The 24,310-nt window shown below is 39.9% G+C and overlaps 11 non-coding genes across 11 annotated transcripts; all 11 read left to right on the top strand.

Annotated features, from left to right (window-relative positions):
* Positions 1-1,168: 1,168 nt before the first annotated feature.
* LOC149778172 (U1 spliceosomal RNA) lies at positions 1,169-1,332 on the top strand. The gene has a single exon (XR_016415961.1). It is a non-coding gene; the product is annotated as a U1 spliceosomal RNA (small nuclear RNA).
* Positions 1,333-2,795: 1,463 nt separating this feature from the next.
* Positions 2,796-2,959, top strand: LOC149778171 (U1 spliceosomal RNA). The gene has a single exon (XR_016415913.1). It is a non-coding gene; the product is annotated as a U1 spliceosomal RNA (small nuclear RNA).
* Positions 2,960-4,420: 1,461 nt separating this feature from the next.
* Positions 4,421-4,584, top strand: LOC149778170 (U1 spliceosomal RNA). The gene has a single exon (XR_016415857.1). It is a non-coding gene; the product is annotated as a U1 spliceosomal RNA (small nuclear RNA).
* Positions 4,585-11,641: 7,057 nt separating this feature from the next.
* On the top strand, positions 11,642-11,801 carry LOC149778169 (U1 spliceosomal RNA). Its single transcript, XR_016415981.1, has one exon. It is a non-coding gene; the product is annotated as a U1 spliceosomal RNA (small nuclear RNA).
* Positions 11,802-13,276: 1,475 nt separating this feature from the next.
* On the top strand, positions 13,277-13,440 carry LOC149778168 (U1 spliceosomal RNA). Its single transcript, XR_016415856.1, has one exon. It is a non-coding gene; the product is annotated as a U1 spliceosomal RNA (small nuclear RNA).
* Positions 13,441-14,931: 1,491 nt separating this feature from the next.
* Positions 14,932-15,095, top strand: LOC149778167 (U1 spliceosomal RNA). The gene has a single exon (XR_016415854.1). It is a non-coding gene; the product is annotated as a U1 spliceosomal RNA (small nuclear RNA).
* A 1,498-nt stretch (positions 15,096-16,593) lies between these two features.
* On the top strand, positions 16,594-16,757 carry LOC149778166 (U1 spliceosomal RNA). The gene has a single exon (XR_016415853.1). It is a non-coding gene; the product is annotated as a U1 spliceosomal RNA (small nuclear RNA).
* Positions 16,758-18,258: 1,501 nt separating this feature from the next.
* LOC149778165 (U1 spliceosomal RNA) lies at positions 18,259-18,422 on the top strand. Its single transcript, XR_016415852.1, has one exon. It is a non-coding gene; the product is annotated as a U1 spliceosomal RNA (small nuclear RNA).
* A 1,499-nt stretch (positions 18,423-19,921) lies between these two features.
* Positions 19,922-20,085, top strand: LOC149778164 (U1 spliceosomal RNA). Its single transcript, XR_016415851.1, has one exon. It is a non-coding gene; the product is annotated as a U1 spliceosomal RNA (small nuclear RNA).
* A 1,499-nt stretch (positions 20,086-21,584) lies between these two features.
* Positions 21,585-21,748, top strand: LOC149778163 (U1 spliceosomal RNA). Its single transcript, XR_016415850.1, has one exon. It is a non-coding gene; the product is annotated as a U1 spliceosomal RNA (small nuclear RNA).
* A 1,497-nt stretch (positions 21,749-23,245) lies between these two features.
* Positions 23,246-23,409, top strand: LOC149778162 (U1 spliceosomal RNA). The gene has a single exon (XR_016415849.1). It is a non-coding gene; the product is annotated as a U1 spliceosomal RNA (small nuclear RNA).
* Positions 23,410-24,310: the final 901 nt, after the last annotated feature.

Raw genomic sequence — 24,310 nt, 5'->3', positions numbered from 1 at the left:
CATGCATAGCCTATCTTGTGCTGAAAAATGGCATTAAACCCTACAACAAACAAGTTTCAAAGAGCCATCTCACAACGAACGTGTGAAATATCTTTGAGTAACAGCGATCCAGCATATTTGTGAGAGAAAGAAAGGAAGAAAGAGAAATAAATGGAAACATGCTTACTGGATTCGACGAAAATCAAGTTTTATTTTCACAGAACTTCTCTGCAGGAGAGAGAGAGAGAGAGAGAGAGAGAGAGAGAGAGAGAGAGAGAGAGAGAAACAATATCTTCAAATAACAGGAACAACTTCGTTAATACAGCAAGCTTGTTGTCCTTATCAAAAGCAGTGACAGCTTCATCATAAGTCTCATTGTAGAGATCATCTGCATCATCAGTTACTTCTGTATCAGCAGCACTTTCAACAATCCAAAGCTTCTAGACTCGGAGTACGGCGAAGCGTAGCTGGCCAATCAGTGGCACAAAGATTTCAAATTTAATAAAACAGAGGAAACAAATAGTAGTATTCCTTTGACCTGACAAGTCGATTTGCAGTGGTTCATAGCAAAAGAGGTTGATGCACTGCAACCTCAAATTTATACCTGCATTTTTCATTTATGACACCAAGCGATCTTGCCAGTGCAAACACAATCCCTTTCCCTACGTAACAGTTCGGGAAAGCATTGTGTACTAAACAGCTGGATGTGATTGACCATAGTTCTTGCTAGACGACTATTGCTATTTCACTGTCGACTTGCTGTGAAGTAACTATGGGAGGTCAATGGCTGATATCAGTTTCAAGAACAAGACAAGCCCGAAACGCGGAATTGAAAAATGTATCCATATATTTAATTAAAAAACCATAATAGCTGAAAAATACGCACCGTTGCCTCAAGTTAAGAAATTTGCCAGGGGCCAATATACGAAACTATCCCCTGCCGTCCGAGCAAACCTATATAGCATATATCCACCGTAAAAGAAACTGAAATTGCAAATAAAGGACTATTTGAAGACATTTCAGTTACTTTTGTAATGTTGAAACATAAGCTATAAAGTTATTCGGAATACTAAGACATCAGCAGTACCATGGCCCTGAATCGTTTTAATTTATTTTCATTACTTAGAGGCACACTTCCTACTCCAGACACAAATGTCAGTTGATAAACGTCAGTAAACGTCAAGAAATCATACTTACCTGGACCAGGGAGTGCCGTGATCAGCTAGGCGGTTTCCCCAGGATGAGGCCTTTCCATTGCACTTCGGTTGGGCTGAAACCTGCGATCACCCCAAATGTGGGTGACTCGGGGTCGTTATTTATTAGTGTGGGGGTCTGCGTTCGCGTTAACCCCTGATAATTCAATTAAAAATAACCAATAATCTCAAGCTTATGACAAAATTAGTCTGGATGTCTCTGATTAGCACGTGCCAATCGATAATGTTATTATTTCTTACACTGCTCTTTCAAGGGGTGGGTACCCCGGGTGGTCTAAATAGCCCACCATTACGGATCGCGGCCATCTCACCTGTCTGCGTGTGTTTGAGTTTCGGATTTGGCCCATGTGGTTATCAGAGAAAGCTTGCCAGTATGTTATCATGGGTCGGGAGTTCTTTCCGTTCATTTTTCTTCTCCCGGGTTCTTCCTCCACCATTTATATTGCCTGCCATGCATAGCCTATCTTGTGCTGAAAAATGGCATTAAACCCTACAACAAACAACTTTCAAAGAGCCATCTCACAACGAACGTGTGAAATATCTTTGAGTAACAGCGATCCAGCATATTTGTGAGAGAAAGAAAGGAAGAAAGAGAAATAAATGGAAACATGCTTACTGGATTCGACGAAAATCAAGTTTTATTTTCACAGAACTTCTCTGCAGTAGAGAGAGAGAGAGAGAGAGAGAGAGAGAGAGAAACAATATCTTCAAATAACAGGAACAACTTCGTTAATACAGCAAGCTTGTTGTCCTTATCAAAAGCAGTGACAGCTTCATCATAAGTCTCATTGTAGAGATCATCTGCATCATCAGTTACTTCTGTATCAGCAGCACTTTCAACAATCCAAAGCTTCTAGACTCGGAGTACGGCGAAGCGTAGCTGGCCAATCAGTGGCACAAAGATTTCAAATTTAATAAAACAGAGGAAACAAATAGTAGTATTCCTTTGACCTGACAAGTCGATTTGCAGTGGTTCATAGCAAAAGAGGTTGATGCACTGCAACCTCAAATTTATACCTGCATTTTTCATTTATGACACCAAGCGATCTTGCCAGTGCAAACACAATCCCTTTCCCTACGTAACAGTTCGGGAAAGCATTGTGTACTAAACAGCTGGATGTGATTGACCATAGTTCTTGCTAGACGACTATTGCTATTTCACTGTCGACTTGCTGTGAAGTAACTATGGGAGGTCAATGGCTGATATCAGTTTCAAGAACAAGACAAGCCCGAAACGCGGAATTGAAAAATGTATCCATATATTTAATTAAAAAACCATAATAGCTGAAAAATACGCACCGTTGCCTCAAGTTAAGAAATTTGCCAGGGGCCAATATACGAAACTATCCCCTGCCGTCCGAGCAAACCTATATAGCATATATCCACCGTAAAAGAAACTGAAATTGCAAATAAAGGACTATTTGAAGACATTTCAGTTACTTTTGTAATGTTGAAACATAAGCTATAAAGTTATTCTGAATACTAAGACATCAGCAGTACCATGGCCCTGAATCGTTTTAATTTATTTTCATTACTTAGAGGCACACTTCCTACTCCAGACACAAATGTCAGTTGATAAACGTCAGTAAACGTCAAGAAATCATACTTACCTGGACCAGGGAGTACCGTGATCAGCTAGGCGGTTTCCCCAGGATGAGGCCTTTCCATTGCACTTCGGTTGGGCTGAAACCTGCGATCACCCCAAATGTGGGTGACTCGGGGTCGTTATTTATTAGTGTGGGGATCTGCGTTCGCGCTAACCCCTGATAATTCAATTAAAAATAACCAATAATCTCAAGCTTATGACAAAATTAGTCTGGATGTCTCTGATTAGCACGTGCCAATCGATAATGTTATTATTTCTTACACTGCTCTTTCAAGGGGTGGGTACCCCGGGTGGTCTAAATAGCCCACCATTACGGATCGCGGCCATCTCACCTGTCTGCGTGTGTTTGAGTTTCGGATTTGGCCCATGTGGTTATCAGAGAAAGCTTGCCAGTATGTTATCATGGGTCGGGAGTTCTTTCCGTTCATTTTTCTTCTCCCGGGTTCTTCCTCCACCATTTATATTGCCTGCCATGCATAGCCTATCTTGTGCTGAAAAATGGCATTAAACCCTACAACAAACAACTTTCAAAGAGCCATCTCACAGCGAACGTGTGAAATATCTTTGAGTAACAGCGATCCAGCATATTTGTGAGAGAAAGAAAGGAAGAAAGAGAAATAAATGGAAACATGCTTACTGGATTCGACGAAAATCAAGTTTTATTTTCACAGAACTTCTCTGCAGTAGAGAGAGAGAGAGAGAGAGAGAGAGAGAGAAACAATATCTTCAAATAACAGGAACAACTTCGTTAATACAGCAAGCTTGTTGTCCTTATCAAAAGCAGTGACAGCTTCATCATAAGTCTCATTGTAGAGATCATCTGCATCATCAGTTACTTCTGTATCAGCAGCACTTTCAACAATCCAAAGCTTCTAGACTCGGAGTACGGCGAAGCGTAGCTGGCCAATCAGTGGCACAAAGATTTCAAATTTAATAAAACAGAGGAAACAAATAGTAGTATTCCTTTGACCTGACAAGTCGATTTGCAGTGGTTCATAGCAAAAGAGGTTGATGCACTGCAACCTCAAATTTATACCTGCATTTTTCATTTATGACACCAAGCGATCTTGCCAGTGCAAACACAATCCCTTTCCCTACGTAACAGTTCGGGAAAGCATTGTATACTAAACAGCTGGATGTGATTGACCATAGTTCTTGCTAGACGACTATTGCTATTTCACTGTCGACTTGCTGTGAAGTAACTATGGGAGGTCAATGGCTGATATCAGTTTCAAGAACAAGACAAGCCCGAAACGCGGAATTGAAAAATGTATCCATATATTTAATTAAAAAACCATAATAGCTGAAAAATACGCACCGTTGCCTCAAGTTAAGAAATTTGCCAGGGGCCAATATACGAAACTATCCCCTGCCGTCCGAGCAAACCTATATAGCATATATCCACCGTAAAAGAAACTGAAATTGCAAATAAAGGACTATTTGAAGACATTTCAGTTACTTTTGTAATGTTGAAACATAAGCTATAAAGTTATTCTGAATACTAAGACATCAGCAGTACCATGGCCCTGAATCGTTTTAATTTATTTTCATTACTTAGAGGCACACTTCCTACTCCAGACACAAATGTCAGTTGATAAACGTCAGTAAACGTCAAGAAATCATACTTACCTGGACCAGGGAGTACCGTGATCAGCTAGGCGGTTTCCCCAGGATGAGGCCTTTCCATTGCACTTCGGTTGGGCTGAAACCTGCGATCACCCCAAATGTGGGTGACTCGGGGTCGTTATTTATTAGTGTGGGGGTCTGCGTTCGCGCTAACCCCTGATAATTCAATTAAAAATAACCAATAATCTCAAGCTTATGACAAAATTAGTCTGGATGTCTCTGATTAGCACGTGCCAATCGATAATGTTATTATTTCTTACACTGCTCTTTCAAGGGGTGGGTACCCCGGGTGGTCTAAATAGCCCACCATTACGGATCGCGGCCATCTCACCTGTCTGCGTGTGTTTGAGTTTCGGATTTGGCCCATGTGGTTATCAGAGAAAGCTTGCCAGTATGTTTTCATGGGTCGGGAGTTCTTTCCGTTCATTTTTCTTCTCCCGGGTTCTTCCTCCACCATTTATATTGCCTGCCATGCATAGCCTATCTTGTGCTGAAAAATGGCATTAAACCCTACAACAAACAACTTTCAAAGAGCCATCTCACAACGAACGTGTGAAATATCTTTGAGTAACAGCGATCCAGCATATTTGTGAGAGAAAGAAAGGAAGAAAGAGAAATAAATGGAAACATGCTTACTGGATTCGACGAAAATCAAGTTTTATTTTCACAGAACTTCTCTGCAGTAGAGAGAGAGAGAGAGAGAGAGAGAGAAACAATATCTTCAAATAACAGGAACAACTTCGTTAATACAGCAAGCTTGTTGTCCTTATCAAAAGCAGTGACAGCTTCATCATAAGTCTCATTGTAGAGATCATCTGCATCATCAGTTACTTCTGTATCAGCAGCACTTTCAACAATCCAAAACTTCTAGACTCGGAGTACGGCGAAGCGTAGCTGGCCAATCAGTGGCACAAAGATTTCAAATTTAATAAAACAGAGGAAACAAATAGTAGTATTCCTTTGACCTGACAAGTCGATTTGCAGTGGTTCATAGCAAAAGAGGTTGATGCACTGCAACCTCAAATTTATACCTGCATTTTTCATTTATGACACCAAGCGATCTTGCCAGTGCAAACACAATCCCTTTCCCTACGTAACAGTTCGGGAAAGCATTGTATACTAAACAGCTGGATGTGATTGACCATAGTTCTTGCTAGACGACTATTGCTATTTCACTGTCGACTTGCTGTGAAGTAACTATGGGAGGTCAATGGCTGATATCAGTTTCAAGAACAAGACAAGCCCGAAACGCGGAATTGAAAAATGTATCCATATATTTAATTAAAAAACCATAATAGCTGAAAAATACGCACCGTTGCCTCAAGTTAAGAAATTTGCCAGGGGCCAATATACGAAACTATCCCCTGCCGTCCGAGCAAACCTATATAGCATATATCCACCGTAAAAGAAACTGAAATTGCAAATAAAGGACTATTTGAAGACATTTCAGTTACTTTTGTAATGTTGAAACATAAGCTATAAAGTTATTCGGAATACTAAGACATCAGCAGTACCATGGCCCTGAATCGTTTTAATTTATTTTCATTACTTAGAGGCACACTTCCTACTCCAGACACAAATGTCAGTTGATAAACGTCAGTAAACGTCAAGAAATCATACTTACCTGGACCAGGGAGTACCGTGATCAGCTCACGCGTAACCTCAGCCAAAACAGAGTAGTTCTCAAAATCATTTTGAGTTAACATTCCACGTTCATTTAAAATGTATCGCCGTTGTGAAGTGAACGTCTCAAACTATGTCAACAGTGATGTCTATCTTCGTACAGTACGAATTGAGGGTCGTATGTCTCGAGAAGATGCGCTCAGGAAACTGGAACTTGCTGGTGTAGAGATTACTGACCTTGAAGGGTTTTATAGAGAAGGTGAAAACACCCCATGGCATGCTGTTCTCCGTTCGCAAGAGAAAGCAAAAGGAGTTACCGGAGACGGTATTAAATACATCGCAAATCTCATAATAGATCTTAGAGTACACTGGCTGCCCCTTTTTGTCAATGATAATATCATCAAAGAGGTCCTGAAGGAATATGGACAGATTCTCGAGATAACTAGGGACAAAACCATTATATCCAAGGACAAGATGATCGAAAATGGCACTAGGATAGTCAAACTTCGCACCACAGAATTTGACAGCCGGAACATACCACACATTGTGTCACTTGGAATGTGTGGGATGCTGATCACCATGAAAGGGCGCCCCCCAATTTGTCTTAGATGCCGTCAATCAGGTCATTTACGTAAAGACTGTCCCGAGAAAGGTGCAAGTTATGCATCTATAGTAAACAGTGAAAGACATGTTGTCCCCCAGCCACCTGCATCACGCGAAACAACACAACCTAAACCATCAACATCAGCAGCGCCGATATCTACAGAGAGGAGTACAGTTGATCACCCCACCGCCTCCGCCTCTTCGAATGCTTCAGAAGTGGCGGAGGAGGGAGTATCAACCCAAAATGATGAGAAAGCTGTAGCCCCAGAAAATACAGAGGAGGGACCTAAATCATCGGATAAGAGAGAACTATTTGACTTGGACACATACACGTGGCAAGTGGTCACGTCCAAGAGGTCCAAAAAAAACCACAATGAAGAAGATTCACATATGGACGTGCAAACTTCTTAATGTTGGAATACGCCCTGCTGAGGTATGTGAGAAAGAAACTGGAACGCCCACGGACAATGGAGGCTATCAAATGGACCGGGCACATATACGGACAGTACAATGGACAAGGAATAAGTTTAACGGACTAAATATTTCAGGATGTTTCCTGGTTATAAGTTCTTATTTCCAAAATATCAGGTTTGTTCTCATTCTCCATTATACTTTGTCACATTCAAATTATCATCTTTCTTCATCTCATAGTTCATATATTTCGTCCATAACACTTTATTACTTAATTATATACCCACCCCTATTATGTTATTGTTCAGTAAGTCAATTCTGGTTACGAATAGTATCACCATATACAATGAACTCTACTCATCTCGAGCTCAGACTGACTCGCTCCGTACACCTAGAGTATACAGAGCAGCCCTATCTCACGTGCATGAACGATTTTTAACTTATTCTGGACATGCCAACACAATAAAAAATAACATGAGTACAATTAACGTCCTTACATTAAACAGCAATGGCCTTCGAACCAACACGGATCGAAAACTATACGAGATTAGAAACTTGGTATCTTCACATCATATTGACCTTGTATTTCTACAAGAAACCCATGTAGAAAAAAGAACCCTTACTTCAAAAATTCAAGAGAAATTGCAATGTTGTTGTGCCATATGGAGTTTTGGCTCGAGTCGTTCATCTGGAGTTGCTATTATTAATTTTAATCCTAACATAACTTTTCTAAAATATGAAACTGATTTTGACGGTAGAATAATTTGCGCTGACTTTCAATATAATGATATAACATATCGGGCCATAAATATATATGCCCCCATCCCTGATTCGGAGAAAAGTGAATTTTTTACTTCATTATTCACATATTTAACGGGACAACACAATCTCATTCTAGCAGGAGACTTCAATTGTGTCCTCAACTCTAACCTTGACCGGGTAGGAAATCTAACTAATTACAGCGACAAGTCCGTGCAAGCATTAAAATCTCTTATATCTAACTTTAAACTAATTGACACATTTCGCAAACTGAACCCCTCATCAAAAATGTACACATGGTATCGAAATACACTAGACCAATCATTACCACTGTTAGCGAGCAGACTTGATCGACTGTATGTTTCTAAAAACATAGCAAATTTCATCATTAATTCGACAATCGTTAACTTCACTCAATCTGACCACGATGCAGTAATTTTAAGTATAGCATGCAACTCATCAATATCATATGGTACCGGTTACTGGAAATGCAATAACTCGCATTTAAAACATACCACATTAAAAACTCTCATTACGGACCTAATTCAGAGAGAACTAAGACATCATAACATTACACTAGAATATTGGGATGAGCTAAAACTCAAACTTAAAGAAGAAATCATTCGATATTCCAAACAACTTTTGAAAATTAAGAACTCGGCAATTAAATCATTGAAGAAAGACTACCAATATCTAAGACAGAAATATGATTTATCCAATAATGAAGAACTTCTCTTTCAACTACAAGAACTCCGAATGTCTATTAAGGAATTGCAAAACGAAAAATATGTAGGATCAGTCATTAGGAGCAAAGCAAAAATTTTAGATAATAACGAAAGACCGAACCAATTCTTTTTTCAATTAGAAAATAAGAAGGGTTCCCAGAAAACTATCACTGAAATTGAGTATAATAACGTGACCTATAACTCAAGTGTTGATATTTTAAACTGTTTTAAAACGTTTTATTCAAATCTTTTTACCCCTGAATCAATTGATGAAGATTTATCTGAAGAATTCTTAACTGGGTTACCTCAGTTAAACGCTGAGGATAACCAATTCCTCATTGGATCAATTACTAAAGCAGAAATTTGGAAATCTTTAAATACGATGGAGCCAAATAAATCACCTGGACCAGACGGTCTCACAAAAGAGTTTTACGTCACGTTCTTTGAATGTTTAGGCGACACATTAGTCCGTTTATATAATTTGATCTTTGAATCAAACACTCTGTCTGATTCACAAAAACTATCTTACATTACGTTACTATGTAAGGACCCTCAAAATTCAAATAATATGAAAAATTGGAGACCTATCTCCCTATTAAATTTAGACTACAAAATTCTATCTAAAGTTATTACTAATCGACTTGGAAATGTCATGTCCAAAATAATACACATGGATCAAACATGTGGAGTTAAAGGTCGATCTATATTTGACAATGGTCACCTTATACGAAATATCTGTGACTACATAGAACAAAAAGAATTATCATGTGCATTTATATCCTTAGATCAAGAAAAGGCATTTGATAGGGTTAATTATCAATTTATGTTAAAAACATTGGAATCATTCGGGTTTCATCCTGATTTTATTAAATGGATTTCAATTTTCTACACTGATGTTAGTTCATCAGTTATAGTCAACAATTATATTTCGGACCCCTTTTTAATATCAAGAGGAGTTCGTCAAGGTTGCAGTCTTTCCCCCCTTCTATATGTAATAGTGTACGAGCCTTTTGCAATCAAAATTCGAAACGACCCAGAAATTATAGGTATTAAGGTGCCTGGTGCAGCAGAGGCCTGTAAGATCTCTCTCTACGCGGATGATAGTACAGGTTTCTGTTGCACGGACAAATCGATCGAACGGTATTTATTTTGGTCTCGCATGTACGATCGCGCTTCTGGTGCTAAGGTAAATTACAGCAAATCCAACGGCATGTTCATGGGTAAATGGCGTAACCGCAGTGATCACCCCTTTGGCATTTCTTGGATCGACAAACCAAAAATTGTAGGGTTTCATTTTGGCAATGATGTAAGTCACGATGATCACTGGAATAAAAATGTTACTAAGCTTATGAATACACTATTACTATGGAAACGTAGAAATTTACCTCTCATTTCTAAATCCCATGTTATTAACCTTTTAGCTTGCAGCAAAATTTGGTATACTGCAACCGTGGCTAATCTACCTAAACACTATGAAATTTTAATAAATAGGAATATCTTCACATTTTTGTGGAATTCTAAATTTGAACCGCTTGCTAGAGCCGTATGTATCAACCCCCTATACGACGGGGGTTTAAACATCACCCATTTGAAATGTAAAATCCAAGCAATACGTATACAACATATACAAAAATTACTCGACGATGAGTATTCAGCCAAATGGAAAGATTTTGCAAGGTATTGGATCGGTTTACAATTAAGGTCTTTCAACCCTAATTTAGGCTTTAACAAATTTACTCATACGCTATATGTACCTGAATTTTATCAAAAATGTATGACCATTTTCAAAACATTTCTTGAAAATAATCCTGATCTCGAGTTTGGTCATGTCCCCACAAAATATTTTTATCAACGACAGTTACAAATCTATGTTCTTGAACCCAAAATAACCAAATTATACGATTTAAATTTCGGCAACATTTGGAAAAATTTGCATAATAAATTTTTAGACCCCATCACTAGAGATGTGTGTTTTAAAATAATACATGATATTTTACCCGTTAACTACAACATGTTCTTAAAGAAGATTTCCAAATCTAAGTTATGCACTTTTTGCGGTGACATTGAAACGACTGATCATTTATTCTTCGAATGCAAGTTAATACTCCCCTTACAACAGCTAATTATCAAATGGTTGAAAACACTTTCAAGAAACTCCTTCAATACCTTTTATACATTCCTTAAATTCGGTCTTATCCCGAATGGGGCCTCGTTCCCGGAACCTGAATTCGAGGACTTGTGCCTTTTATTATGCGCTGAATATAAATATGCCATATGGATTAAACGTATACGAGCATATTATTATAAAGAAGTGGTAACCAGCAACACCTTGTTATCCTTCTTTCTCTCAAGATTAAAATGTAGAATCAGAACTGACTATTCCAGGCTTAACTTGGTTCATTTTATAGACAAATGGTGCTTAGCTGGATTATTCTGTTCTCTATTCAATTTTGAATTAGTAATTGACATAAGTCTAGAATAATACAACATACCTTTCATATTAGATAAATCCAATTATATATACTTTGAGGATTTCTTCGCAGCTCTCACTACACAGCCCTGCTGTAACCATGTTTTAATCCACGTCTACCGGTATGCACGTTTAGTTTAGTAATACTTCCAGCCGCACGTGCTAACATTCTGCATTTCATCCCACGAGCTTTTACAGCAATTCACTTGTCAAACAGGTTTACAAGAGGTATAGTGCTTAAATCACTTTGAATACATCTTGCATTTACAATAATATAATGTCGGTTATATTACAAACTAATTTATAATTTCAATATTTCCATCTCTGTATGAAATTATTATATGACTGACAAACGATATATATATATATGTATATGTGTGGCATACAAATGTATTATGTATAATTGTATTTATTTATTTCATTTTTTTTTCTTCACCTAGGAGATATGCGTTCAACAATTTTGTACGTTCTTGTACATATAAGCGATTTTAAATGCATGCATGGTAAGTGTGCACGTCAACGTGTATGTATGTGTCTGTGTGTTTAGGCTTGAACGGATGAGTGGGAAGAACATGTATGGGTGAAGATTGTAGTATAGGATTCGCTTATATATTTTAACATGTAAATACTGAATAAAAATTTTATGAAAAATAAAAAAAAGGTTTCCCCAGGATGAGGCCTTTCCATTGCACTTCGGTTGGGCTGAAACCTGCGATCACCCCAAATGTGGGTGACTCGGGGTCGTTATTTATTAGTGTGGGGGTCTGCGTTCGCGCTAACCCCTGATAATTCAATTAAAAATAACCAATAATCTCAAGCTTATGACAAAATTAGTCTGGATGTCTCTGATTAGCACGTGCCAATCGATAATGTTATTATTTCTTACACTGCTCTTTCAAGGGGTGGGTACCCCGGGTGGTCTAAATAGCCCACCATTACGGATCGCGGCCATCTCACCTGTCTGCGTGTGTTTGAGTTTCGGATTTGGCCCATGTGGTTATCAGAGAAAGCTTGCCAGTATGTTATCATGGGTCGGGAGTTCTTTCCGTTCATTTTTCTTCTCCCGGGTTCTTCCTCCACCATTTATATTGCCTGCCATGCATAGCCTATCTTGTGCTGAAAAATGGCATTAAACCCTACAACAAACAACTTTCAAAGAGCCATCTCACAACGAACGTGTGAAATATCTTTGAGTAACAGCGATCCAGCATATTTGTGAGAGAAAGAAAGAAAGAAAGAGAAATAAATGGAAACATGCTTACTGGATTCGACGAAAATCAAGTTTTATTTTCACAGAACTTCTCTGCAGTAGAGAGAGAGAGAGAGAGAGAGAGAGAGAGAGAGAGAGAGAGAGAAACAATATCTTCAAATAACAGGAACAACTTCGTTAATACAGCAAGCTTGTTGTCCTTATCAAAAGCAGTGACAGCTTCATCATAAGTCTCATTGTAGAGATCATCTGCATCACCAGTTACTTCTGTATCAGCAGCACTTTCAACAATCCAAAGCTTCTAGACTCGGAGTACGGCGAAGCGTAGCTGGCCAATCAGTGGCACAAAGATTTCAAATTTAATAAAACAGAGGAAACAAATAGTAGTATTCCTTTGACCTGACAAGTCGATTTGCAGTGGTTCATAGCAAAAGAGGTTGATGCACTGCAACCTCAAATTTATACCTGCATTTTTCATTTATGACACCAAGCGATCTTGCCAGTGCAAACACAATCCCTTTCCCTACGTAACAGTTCGGGAAAGCATTGTGTACTAAACAGCTGGATGTGATTGACCATAGTTCTTGCTAGACGACTATTGCTATTTCACTGTCAACTTGCTGTGAAGTAACTATGGGAGGTCAATGGCTGATATCAGTTTCAAGAACAAGACAAGCCCGAAACGCGGAATTGAAAAATGTATCCATATATTTAATTAAAAAACCATAATAGCTGAAAAATACACACCGTTGCCTCAAGTTAAGAAATTTGCCAGGGGCCAATATACGAAACTGTCCCCTGCCGTCCGAGCAAACCTATATAGCATATATCCACCGTAAAAGAAACTGAAATTGCAAATAAAGGACTATTTGAAGACATTTCAGTTACTTTTGTAATGTTGAAACATAAGCTATAAAGTTATTCGGAATACTAAGACATCAGCAGTACCATGGCCCTGAATCGTTTTAATTTATTTTCATTACTTAGAGGCACACTTCCTACTCCAGACACAAATGTCAGTTGATAAACGTCAGTAAACGTCAAGAAATCATACTTACCTGGACCAGGGAGTACCGTGATCAGCTAGGCGGTTTCCCCAGGATGAGGCCTTTCCATTGCACTTCGGTTGGGCTGAAACCTGCGATCACCCCAAATGTGGGTGACTCGGGGTCGTTATTTATTAGTGTGGGGGTCTGCGTTCGCGCTAACCCCTGATAATTCAATTAAAAATAACCAATAATCTCAAGCTTATGACAAAATTAGTCTGGATGTCTCTGATTAGCACGTGCCAATCGATAATGTTATTATTTCTTACACTGCTCTTTCAAGGGGTGGGTACCCCGGGTGGTCTAAATAGCCCACCATTACGGATCGCGGCCATCTCACCTGTCTGCGTGTGTTTGAGTTTCGGATTTGGCCCATGTGGTTATCAGAGAAAGCTTGCCAGTATGTTATCATGGGTCGGGAGTTCTTTCCGTTCATTTTTCTTCTCCCGGGTTCTTCCTCCACCATTTATATTGCCTGCCATGCATAGCCTATCTTGTGCTGAAAAATGGCATTAAACCCTACAACAAACAACTTTCAAAGAGCCATCTCACAACGAACGTGTGAAATATCTTTGAGTAACAGCGATCCAGCATATTTGTGAGAGAAAGAAAGAAAGAAAGAGAAATAAATGGAAACATGCTTACTGGATTCGACGAAAATCAAGTTTTATTTTCACAGAACTTCTCTGCAGTAGAGAGAGAGAGAGAGAGAGAGAGAGAGAGAGAGAGAGAGAGAGAGAGAGAGAGAGAGAGAAACAATATCTTCAAATAACAGGAACAACTTCGTTAATACAGCAAGCTTGTTGTCCTTATCAAAAGCAGTGACAGCTTCATCATAAGTCTCATTGTAGAGATCATCTGCATCACCAGTTACTTCTGTATCAGCAGCACTTTCAACAATCCAAAGCTTCTAGACTCGGAGTACGGCGAAGCGTAGCTGGCCAATCAGTGGCACAAAGATTTCAAATTTAATAAAACAGAGGAAACAAATAGTAGTATTCCTTTGACCTGACAAGTCGATTTGCAGTGGTTCATAGCAAAAGAGGTTGATGCACTGCAACCTCAAATTTATACCTGCATTTTTCATTTATGACACCAAGCGATCTTGCCAGTGCAAACACAATCCCTTTCCCTACGCAACAGTTCGGGAAAGCATTGTGTACTAAACAGCTGGATGTGATTGACCATAGTTCTTGCTAGACGACTATTGCTATTTCACTGTCAACTTGCTGTGAAGTAACTATGGGAGGTCAATGGCTGATATCAGTTTCAAGAACAAGACAAGCCCGAAACGCGGAATTGAAAAATGTATCCATATATTTAATTAAAAAACCATAATAGCTGAAAAATACGCACCGTTGCCTCAAGTTAAGAAATTTGCCAGGGGCCAATATACGAAACTGTCCCCTGCCGTCCGAGCAAACCTATATAGCATATATCCACCGTAAAAGAAACTGAAATTGCAAATAAAGGACTATTTGAAGACATTTCAGTTACTTTTGTAATGTTCAAACATAAGCTATAAAGTTATTCGGAATACTAAGACATCAGCAGTACCATGGCCCTGAATCGTTTTAATTTATTTTCATTACTTAGAGGCACACTTCCTACTCCAGACACAAATGTCAGTTGATAAACGTCAGTAAACGTCAAGAAATCATACTTACCTGGACCAGGGAGTACCGTGATCAGCTAGGCGGTTTCCCCAGGATGAGGCCTTTCCATTGCACTTCGGTTGGGCTGAAACCTGCGATCACCCCAAATGTGGGTGACTCGGGGTCGTTATTTATTAGTGTGGGGGTCTGCGTTCGCGCTAACCCCTGATAATTCAATTAAAAATAACCAATAATCTCAAGCTTATGACAAAATTAGTCTGGATGTCTCTGATTAGCACGTGCCAATCGATAATGTTATTATTTCTTACACTGCTCTTTCAAGGGGTGGGTACCCCGGGTGGTCTAAATAGCCCACCATTACGGATCGCGGCCATCTCACCTGTCTGCGTGTGTTTGAGTTTCGGATTTGGCCCATGTGGTTATCAGAGAAAGCTTGCCAGTATGTTATCATGGGTCGGGAGTTCTTTCCGTTCATTTTTCTTCTCCCGGGTTCTTCCTCCACCATTTATATTGCCTGCCATGCATAGCCTATCTTGTGCTGAAAAATGGCATTAAACCCTACAACAAACAACTTTCAAAGAGCCATCTCACAACGAACGTGTGAAATATCTTTGAGTAACAGCGATCCAGCATATTTGTGAGAGAAAGAAAGAAAGAAAGAGAAATAAATGGAAACATGCTTACTGGATTCGACGAAAATCAAGTTTTATTTTCACAGAACTTCTCTGCAGTAGAGAGAGAGAGAGAGAGAGAGAGAGAGAGAGAGAGAGAGAGAGAGAGAGAGAGAGAGAGAGAGAGAAACAATATCTTCAAATAACAGGAACAACTTCGTTAATACAGCAAGCTTGTTGTCCTTATCAAAAGCAGTGACAGCTTCATCATAAGTCTCATTGTAGAGATCATCTGCATCACCAGTTACTTCTGTATCAGCAGCACTTTCAACAATCCAAAGCTTCTAGACTCGGAGTACGGCGAAGCGTAGCTGGCCAATCAGTGGCACAAAGATTTCAAATTTAATAAAACAGAGGAAACAAATAGTAGTATTCCTTTGACCTGACAAGTCGATTTGCAGTGGTTCATAGCAAAAGAGGTTGATGCACTGCAACCTCAAATTTATACCTGCATTTTTCATTTATGACACCAAGCGATCTTGCCAGTGCAAACACAATCCCTTTCCCTACGCAACAGTTCGGGAAAGCATTGTGTACTAAACAGCTGGATGTGATTGACCATAGTTCTTGCTAGACGACTATTGCTATTTCACTGTCAACTTGCTGTGAAGTAACTATGGGAGGTCAATGGCTGATATCAGTTTCAAGAACAAGACAAGCCCGAAACGCGGAATTGAAAAATGTATCCATATATTTAATTAAAAAAACCATAATAGCTGAAAAATACGCACCGTTGCCTCAAGTTAAGAAATTTGCCAGGGGCCAATATACGAAACTATCCCCTGCCGTCCGAGCAAACCTATATAGCATATATCCACCGTAAAAGAAACTGAAATTGCAAATAAAGGACTATTTGAAGACATTTCAGTTACTTTTGTAATGTTGAAACATAAGCTATAAAGTTATTCGGAATACTAAGACATCAGCAGTACCATGGCCCTGAATCGTTTTAATTTATTTTCATTACTTAGAGGCACACTTCCTACTCCAGACACAAATGTCAGTTGATAAACGTCAGTAAACGTCAAGAAATCATACTTACCTGGACCAGGGAGTACCGTGATCAGCTAGGCGGTTTCCCCAGGATGAGGCCTTTCCATTGCACTTCGGTTGGGCTGAAACCTGCGATCACCCCAAATGTGGGTGACTCGGGGTCGTTATTTATTAGTGTGGGGGTCTGCGTTCGCGCTAACCCCTGATAATTCAATTAAAAATAACCAATAATCTCAAGCTTATGACAAAATTAGTCTGGATGTCTCTGATTAGCACGTGCCAATCGATAATGTTATTATTTCTTACACTGCTCTTTCAAGGGGTGGGTACCCCGGGTGGTCTAAATAGCCCACCATTACGGATCGCGGCCATCTCACCTGTCTGCGTGTGTTTGAGTTTCGGATTTGGCCCATGTGGTTATCAGAGAAAGCTTGCCAGTATGTTATCATGGGTCGGGAGTTCTTTCCGTTCATTTTTCTTCTCCCGGGTTCTTCCTCCACCATTTATATTGCCTGCCATGCATAGCCTATCTTGTGCTGAAAAATGGCATTAAACCCTACAACAAACAACTTTCAAAGAGCCATCTCACAACGAACGTGTGAAATATCTTTGAGTAACAGCGATCCAGCATATTTGTGAGAGAAAGAAAGAAAGAAAGAGAAATAAATGGAAACATGCTTACTGGATTCGACGAAAATCAAGTTTTATTTTCACAGAACTTCTCTGCAGTAGAGAGAGAGAGAGAGAGAGAGAGAGAGAGAGAGAGAGAGAGAGAGAGAGAGAGAGAGAGAGAGAGAGAGAAACAATATCTTCAAATAACAGGAACAACTTCGTTAATACAGCAAGCTTGTTGTCCTTATCAAAAGCAGTGACAGCTTCATCATAAGTCTCATTGTAGAGATCATCTGCATCACCAGTTACTTCTGTATCAGCAGCACTTTCAACAATCCAAAGCTTCTAGACTCGGAGTACGGCGAAGCGTAGCTGGCCAATCAGTGGCACAAAGATTTCAAATTTAATAAAACAGAGGAAACAAATAGTAGTATTCCTTTGACCTGACAAGTCGATTTGCAGTGGTTCATAGCAAAAGAGGTTGATGCACTGCAACCTCAAATTTATACCTGCATTTTTCATTTATGACACCAAGCGATCTTGCCAGTGCAAACACAATCCCTTTCCCTACGTAACAGTTCGGGAAAGCATTGTGTACTAAACAGCTGGATGTGATTGACCATAGTTCTTGCTAGACGACTATTGCTATTTCACTGTCAACTTGCTGTGAAGTAACTATGGGAGGTCAATGGCTGATATCAGTTTCAAGAACAAGACAAGCCCGAAACGCGGAATTGAAAAATGTATCCATATATTTAATTAAAAAACCATAATAGCTGAAAAATACGCACCGTTGCCTCAAGTTAAGAAATTTGCCAGGGGCCAATATACGAAACTGTCCCCTGCCGTCCGAGCAAACCTATATAGCATATATCCACCGTAAAAGAAACTGAAATTGCAAATAAAGGACTATTTGAAGACATTTCAGTTACTTTTGTAATGTTCAAACATAAGCTATAAAGTTATTCGGAATACTAAGACATCAGCAGTACCATGGCCCTGAATCGTTTTAATTTATTTTCATTACTTAGAGGCACACTTCCTACTCCAGACACAAATGTCAGTTGATAAACGTCAGTAAACGTCAAGAAATCATACTTACCTGGACCAGGGAGTACCGTGATCAGCTAGGCGGTTTCCCCAGGATGAGGCCTTTCCATTGCACTTCGGTTGGGCTGAAACCTGCGATCACCCCAAATGTGGGTGACTCGGGGTCGTTATTTATTAGTGTGGGGGTCTGCGTTCGCGCTAACCCCTGATAATTCAATTAAAAATAACCAATAATCTCAAGCTTATGACAAAATTAGTCTGGATGTCTCTGATTAGCACGTGCCAATCGATAATGTTATTATTTCTTACACTGCTCTTTCAAGGGGTGGGTACCCCGGGTGGTCTAAATAGCCCACCATTACGGATCGCGGCCATCTCACCTGTCTGCGTGTGTTTGAGTTTCGGATTTGGCCCATGTGGTTATCAGAGAAAGCTTGCCAGTATGTTATCATGGGTCGGGAGTTCTTTCCGTTCATTTTTCTTCTCCCGGGTTCTTCCTCCACCATTTATATTGCCTGCCATGCATAGCCTATCTTGTGCTGAAAAATGGCATTAAACCCTACAACAAACAACTTTCAAAGAGCCATCTCACAACGAACGTGTGAAATATCTTTGAGTAACAGCGATCCAGCATATTTGTGAGAGAAAGAAAGAAAGAAAGAGAAATAAATGGAAACATGCTTACTGGATTCGACGAAAATCAAGTTTTATTTTCACAGAACTTCTCTGCAGTAGAGAGAGAGAGAGAGAGAGAGAGAGAGAGAGAGAGAGAGAGAGAGAGAGAGAGAGAGAGAGAGAGAGAAGCAATATCTTCAAATAACAGGAACAACTTCGTTAATACAGCAAGCTTGTTGTCCTTATCAAAAGCAGTGACAGCTTCATCATAAGTCTCATTGTAGAGATCATCTGCATCACCAGTTACTTCTGTATCAGCAGCACTTTCAACAATCCAAAGCTTCTAGACTCGGAGTACGGCGAAGCGTAGCTGGCCAATCAGTGGCACAAAGATTTCAAATTTAATAAAACAGAGGAAACAAATAGTAGTATTCCTTTGACCTGACAAGTCGATTTGCAGTGGTTCATAGCAAAAGAGGTTGATGCACTGCAACCTCAAATTTATACCTGCATTTTTCATTTATGACACCAAGCGATCTTGCCAGTGCAAACACAATCCCTTTCCCTACGCAACAGTTCGGGAAAGCATTGTGTACTAAACAGCTGGATGTGATTGACCATAGTTCTTGCTAGACGACTATTGCTATTTCACTGTCAACTTGCTGTGAAGTAACTATGGGAGGTCAATGGCTGATATCAGTTTCAAGAACAAGACAAGCCCGAAACGCGGAATTGAAAAATGTATCCATATATTTAATTAAAAAACCATAATAGCTGAAAAATACGCACCGTTGCCTCAAGTTAAGAAATTTGCCAGGGGCCAATATACGAAACTATCCCCTGCCGTCCGAGCAAACCTATATAGCATATATCCACCGTAAAAGAAACTGAAATTGCAAATAAAGGACTATTTGAAGACATTTCAGTTACTTTTGTAATGTTGAAACATAAGCTATAAAGTTATTCGGAATACTAAGACATCAGCAGTACCATGGCCCTGAATCGTTTTAATTTATTTTCATTACTTAGAGGCACACTTCCTACTCCAGACACAAATGTCAGTTGATAAACGTCAGTAAACGTCAAGAAATCATACTTACCTGGACCAGGGAGTACCGTGATCAGCTAGGCGGTTTCCCCAGGATGAGGCCTTTCCATTGCACTTCGGTTGGGCTGAAACCTGCGATCACCCCAAATGTGGGTGACTCGGGGTCGTTATTTATTAGTGTGGGGGTCTGCGTTCGCGCTAACCCCTGATAATTCAATTAAAAATAACCAATAATCTCAAGCTTATGACAAAATTAGTCTGGATGTCTCTGATTAGCACGTGCCAATCGATAATGTTATTATTTCTTACACTGCTCTTTCAAGGGGTGGGTACCCCGGGTGGTCTAAATAGCCCACCATTACGGATCGCGGCCATCTCACCTGTCTGCGTGTGTTTGAGTTTCGGATTTGGCCCATGTGGTTATCAGAGAAAGCTTGCCAGTATGTTATCATGGGTCGGGAGTTCTTTCCGTTCATTTTTCTTCTCCCGGGTTCTTCCTCCACCATTTATATTGCCTGCCATGCATAGCCTATCTTGTGCTGAAAAATGGCATTAAACCCTACAACAAACAACTTTCAAAGAGCCATCTCACAACGAACGTGTGAAATATCTTTGAGTAACAGCGATCCAGCATATTTGTGAGAGAAAGAAAGAAAGAAAGAGAAATAAATGGAAACATGCTTACTGGATTCGACGAAAATCAAGTTTTATTTTCACAGAACTTCTCTGCAGTAGAGAGAGAGAGAGAGAGAGAGAGAGAGAGAGAGAGAGAGAGAGAGAGAGAGAGAGAGAGAGAGAGAGAAACAATATCTTCAAATAACAGGAACAACTTCGTTAATACAGCAAGCTTGTTGTCCTTATCAAAAGCAGTGACAGCTTCATCATAAGTCTCATTGTAGAGATCATCTGCATCACCAGTTACTTCTGTATCAGCAGCACTTTCAACAATCCAAAGCTTCTAGACTCGGAGTACGGCGAAGCGTAGCTGGCCAATCAGTGGCACAAAGATTTCAAATTTAATAAAACAGAGGAAACAAATAGTAGTATTCCTTTGACCTGACAAGTCGATTTGCAGTGGTTCATAGCAAAAGAGGTTGATGCACTGCAACCTCAAATTTATACCTGCATTTTTCATTTATGACACCAAGCGATCTTGCCAGTGCAAACACAATCCCTTTCCCTACGTAACAGTTCGGGAAAGCATTGTGTACTAAACAGCTGGATGTGATTGACCATAGTTCTTGCTAGACGACTATTGCTATTTCACTGTCAACTTGCTGTGAAGTAACTATGGGAGGTCAATGGCTGATATCAGTTTCAAGAACAAGACAAGCCCGAAACGCGGAATTGAAAAATGTATCCATATATTTAATTAAAAAACCATAATAGCTGAAAAATACGCACCGTTGCCTCAAGTTAAGAAATTTGCCAGGGGCCAATATACGAAACTGTCCCCTGCCGTCCGAGCAAACCTATATAGCATATATCCACCGTAAAAGAAACTGAAATTGCAAATAAAGGACTATTTGAAGACATTTCAGTTACTTTTGTAATGTTGAAACATAAGCTATAAAGTTATTCGGAATACTAAGACATCAGCAGTACCATGGCCCTGAATCGTTTTAATTTATTTTCATTACTTAGAGGCACACTTCCTACTCCAGACACAAATGTCAGTTGATAAACGTCAGTAAACGTCAAGAAATCATACTTACCTGGACCAGGGAGTACCGTGATCAGCTAGGCGGTTTCCCCAGGATGAGGCCTTTCCATTGCACTTCGGTTGGGCTGAAACCTGCGATCACCCCAAATGTGGGTGACTCGGGGTCGTTATTTATTAGTGTGGGGGTCTGCGTTCGCGCTAACCCCTGATAATTCAATTAAAAATAACCAATAATCTCAAGCTTATGACAAAATTAGTCTGGATGTCTCTGATTAGCACGTGCCAATCGATAATGTTATTATTTCTTACACTGCTCTTTCAAGGGGTGGGTACCCCGGGTGGTCTAAATAGCCCACCATTACGGATCGCGGCCATCTCACCTGTCTGCGTGTGTTTGAGTTTCGGATTTGGCCCATGTGGTTATCAGAGAAAGCTTGCCAGTATGTTATCATGGGTCGGGAGTTCTTTCCGTTCATTTTTCTTCTCCCGGGTTCTTCCTCCACCATTTATATTGCCTGCCATGCATAGCCTATCTTGTGCTGAAAAATGGCATTAAACCCTACAACAAACAACTTTCAAAGAGCCATCTCACAACGAACGTGTGAAATATCTTTGAGTAACAGCGATCCAGCATATTTGTGAGAGAAAGAAAGAAAGAAAGAGAAATAAATGGAAACATGCTTACTGGATTCGACGAAAATCAAGTTTTATTTTCACAGAACTTCTCTGCAGTAGAGAGAGAGAGAGAGAGAGAGAGAGAGAGAGAGAGAGAGAGAGAGAGAGAGAGAGAGAGAGAGAGAAGCAATATCTTCAAATAACAGGAACAACTTCGTTAATACAGCAAGCTTGTTGTCCTTATCAAAAGCAGTGACAGCTTCATCATAAGTCTCATTGTAGAGATCATCTGCATCACCAGTTACTTCTGTATCAGCAGCACTTTCAACAATCCAAAGCTTCTAGACTCGGAGTACGGCGAAGCGTAGCTGGCCAATCAGTGGCACAAAGATTTCAAATTTAATAAAACAGAGGAAACAAATAGTAGTATTCCTTTGACCTGACAAGTCGATTTGCAGTGGTTCATAGCAAAAGAGGTTGATGCACTGCAACCTCAAATTTATACCTGCATTTTTCATTTATGACACCAAGCGATCTTGCCAGTGCAAACACAATCCCTTTCCCTACGCAACAGTTCGGGAAAGCATTGTGTACTAAACAGCTGGATGTGATTGACCATAGTTCTTGCTAGACGACTATTGCTATTTCACTGTCAACTTGCTGTGAAGTAACTATGGGAGGTCAATGGCTGATATCAGTTTCAAGAACAAGACAAGCCCGAAACGCGGAATTGAAAAATGTATCCATATATTTAATTAAAAAACCATAATAGCTGAAAAATACGCACCGTTGCCTCAAGTTAAGAAATTTGCCAGGGGCCAATATACGAAACTATCCCCTGCCGTCCGAGCAAACCTATATAGCATATATCCACCGTAAAAGAAACTGAAATTGCAAATAAAGGACTATTTGAAGACATTTCAGTTACTTTTGTAATGTTGAAACATAAGCTATAAAGTTATTCGGAATACTAAGACATCAGCAGTACCATGGCCCTGAATCGTTTTAATTTATTTTCATTACTTAGAGGCACACTTCCTACTCCAGACACAAATGTCAGTTGATAAACGTCAGTAAACGTCAAGAAATCATACTTACCTGGACCAGGGAGTACCGTGATCAGCTAGGCGGTTTCCCCAGGATGAGGCCTTTCCATTGCACTTCGGTTGGGCTGAAACCTGCGATCACCCCAAATGTGGGTGACTCGGGGTCGTTATTTATTAGTGTGGGGGTCTGCGTTCGCGCTAACCCCTGATAATTCAATTAAAAATAACCAATAATCTCAAGCTTATGACAAAATTAGTCTGGATGTCTCTGATTAGCACGTGCCAATCGATAATGTTATTATTTCTTACACTGCTCTTTCAAGGGGTGGGTACCCCGGGTGGTCTAAATAGCCCACCATTACGGATCGCGGCCATCTCACCTGTCTGCGTGTGTTTGAGTTTCGGATTTGGCCCATGTGGTTATCAGAGAAAGCTTGCCAGTATGTTATCATGGGTCGGGAGTTCTTTCCGTTCATTTTTCTTCTCCCGGGTTCTTCCTCCACCATTTATATTGCCTGCCATGCATAGCCTATCTTGTGCTGAAAAATGGCATTAAACCCTACAACAAACAACTTTCAAAGAGCCATCTCACAACGAACGTGTGAAATATCTTTGAGTAACAGCGATCCAGCATATTTGTGAGAGAAAGAAAGAAAGAAAGAGAAATAAATGGAAACATGCTTACTGGATTCGACGAAAATCAAGTTTTATTTTCACAGAACTTCTCTGCAGTAGAGAGAGAGAGAGAGAGAGAGAGAGAGAGAGAGAGAGAGAGAGAGAGAGAGAGAGAGAGAGAGAGAGAAACAATATCTTCAAATAACAGGAACAACTTCGTTAATACAGCAAGCTTGTTGTCCTTATCAAAAGCAGTGACAGCTTCATCATAAGTCTCATTGTAGAGATCATCTGCATCACCAGTTACTTCTGTATCAGCAGCACTTTCAACAATCCAAAGCTTCTAGACTCGGAGTACGGCGAAGCGTAGCTGGCCAATCAGTGGCACAAAGATTTCAAATTTAATAAAACAGAGGAAACAAATAGTAGTATTCCTTTGACCTGACAAGTCGATTTGCAGTGGTTCATAGCAAAAGAGGTTGATGCACTGCAAC

Source organism: Sinohyriopsis cumingii, chromosome 17 (genome assembly GCF_028554795.1).
Source record: "Sinohyriopsis cumingii isolate HCF-2022 chromosome 17, ASM2855479v2, whole genome shotgun sequence".
In the NCBI taxonomy this organism is placed as follows: domain Eukaryota; kingdom Metazoa; phylum Mollusca; class Bivalvia; order Unionida; family Unionidae; genus Sinohyriopsis; species Sinohyriopsis cumingii.
This window is presented reverse-complemented; position numbering and strand designations above follow the sequence as displayed.